This window comes from Protobothrops mucrosquamatus, unplaced genomic scaffold (genome assembly GCF_001527695.2).
Source record: "Protobothrops mucrosquamatus isolate PMUCROS unplaced genomic scaffold, P.Mucros_1.0 scaffold1401, whole genome shotgun sequence".
Classification (NCBI taxonomy): Eukaryota; Metazoa; Chordata; class Lepidosauria; order Squamata; family Viperidae; genus Protobothrops; species Protobothrops mucrosquamatus.
Window position 1 is genome coordinate 405,482 of NW_015387586.1, and position 2,554 is coordinate 408,035.

Sequence of the window (2,554 nt, forward strand, 5' to 3'; positions counted from 1 at the left end):
TATTTCTTTTGGGCATAATAAATTTAAAGATGGAAAAACAACTCCAACACATCATTATACACATATTGACTGCAGCTCGTATAGCATATGCGCAATGTTGGAAGAGTGAAAATATTCCCACAAATGATATGATTATGTATAAAATTTTGGAATGCGCAGAAATGAACAAACTTACGTTAGAACTAAAAGATAAGGAGACATCAGAATTTTATGAAATTTGGAATAAATGTTATAATTGGCTAGAACAGAGAAAGAAAAAGATATAATTATTGATGTATATAAAATGTAAATAAGATGTAAAGAACATTTAAAATGTAAAGCACTGTTCTGTTAGAAGAAAAGATTTATGTTTATGTAGTTTTGGTGTATGGTGTATGGTGAAAAAAAAAAAGAAATACAAAGACTAGTTGGAATATAAATCTAAATTCTTGAAGTTTCAAATCTGAAAGTGATAGTGAAAAAGAGCACAGGAGAAGTGATGTAAAACCAACGATCATGAAGTTCTAACTTAGAAAAATATGAATGACCAGTTATTAAAGTGACAGATTTTTTTTCAAAAGTTGAATACATGTTTTTCTTGCATGGTTACAATCACTGCAGAATAAACTATTTAAAATTTCAATACACAACATATATAGCTCTGGACTGAATAGTGGAGTCCTTGGGGTTCTTTGAAGTTGCTGGTTTGCGCATAGACATTTTATTATCCATCTGCATAACAACATCAGTGCCAGTGCATTTGTGGTTTGCTTCCTGTTTATATACAGTTGTTTACCCTGCCAATGTTGGTGATGATGTGGCTTTGTCTTTGGCATTTCCTTTATTAGGATATTGTTTTCTGCTTGATTGTTTGTCTAGTGTTAATCCCTGTATATCTGGGTGTTGGTTGCTAGAGAGGAAGGCCTTTTTGTTTCTTACTTAGTTTTTTTTATTGTCTCTTTTGCATTTTGTGCAAATCCAATTTATCTCTGTCTATTGACAGCTGATTTGCCTGACTGCTAAGCTTCCTGTAATTCCCTAGCATTTTAGGATTTAGCTTGGTCTAAGATGCTCACAATTTCCTAGTTGAAATTCTGGTTGAGTCTGTCTATTAAAGAGTTCTCATCATGTCTTCTGACTGCTAGTTGATGTTCATGGATGCACTCTGCTAGTCTTCTGCCTGTTGTCCTACATAAAGATAAAAGTAAAGATGTTCCCTCTCTGATTGTTTCCGACTCTAGGTGCTCATCTCTGTTTCTTAGCTGAAGGAGCCAGCATTGCCCAAAGACATATCTGTGGTCATGTGGCCAGCATGACTATACTGAGGCACACAGAATGCTGTTACCTTCCCACCAGAGTCTTACCTGTTTATCTACTTACATTTGCATGCTTCTGAACTGCTAGGTGGGCAGGAGCTAGGACAAGTAATGGGAGCTCACCCTGTCATGTGGCACTCGGCTCTCAAATCCAGGCTGTCAACTTTCCAGCTGACACACTCATCATCTTTAACCACTGAGCCACCGCCCCCCTCATCTTGTCCTACATAGTGACTGTTAAAGTCCTTACACTGTATGTTGTAGATGACTCCTGATTTTTCTTCTGGGACTTTTGGTTTGCATCTATATTTTCCAATTTTGGTCTCTGAATCTGCTAACATTGTAAGGTTCAAAGAACCATAGGAATTTGGGAAGTATTCTAGTCCAACCCCCTGCCCAAGGCAGTAATCCTTATAGTATCCCAGGCAAATAATTGTCCAATCTTTTCTTGAAAACCTCCAGCAATAGAGCACCCAAAATTCCTGGAGAGCGGTTCCACTGTTTAATCGTTCTCACTGTCAAAATTTTCCTCCTCATTTGCAGGTTGGACTCCCTCTGATGAGCTTCTAACTCATTGCTTCTTGACCTTCCCACTGGAGAATAATTTGATGCCCTCTTCCTTGTAATGACCCTTCAAGTATTAAAAGACTGCTATTAGGTCTCCCCTAAGACTTGTCTTCATTAGGCTAAACATACCTAGTTCCCAATCATCATATGATTTAGCCTCCAGACTCTTTATATTGCTGATGTTTTTCTCTGCAGTCTTTCTAGGGCAGGGCTTTTCAACCTTTTCACCCATTGTACCACTTTTAAGATAAGGCAATATCCGAGTACCACCAGTCGCCCAGCAAGGTGTCAAAAACTTGACCAAAAAAAAGGAAAAACGATAAAGTACAGGTAGTCCCCGACTTACAACAATTTGCTTAGTGACTGTTCGAAGTTACAACAGCACTGAAAAAAGCAAATTATGACCATTATTCACAATGCTATTGCAGCATCCTCAGGGTCATGTGATTTACATTCGGATGCTTGGCAACTGATTCATACTTATGACAGTCACAGTGTCCCAGAGTCATGTGATCATCTTTTACAACTTTTTGACAAGCGAAGTCAATGGCCAGGGGGGCATGGCCAGCTCATCACTCAGGTTGCGGGGTGCCTATGGGGGATGCGGGCGGGATGTGGGGGGAACTGAGAGTCTCTGGTGGAGGGGGTGAAACAGGCATGGGCACTTTCCTTTCTTCCCTCTCTCCCTCCCA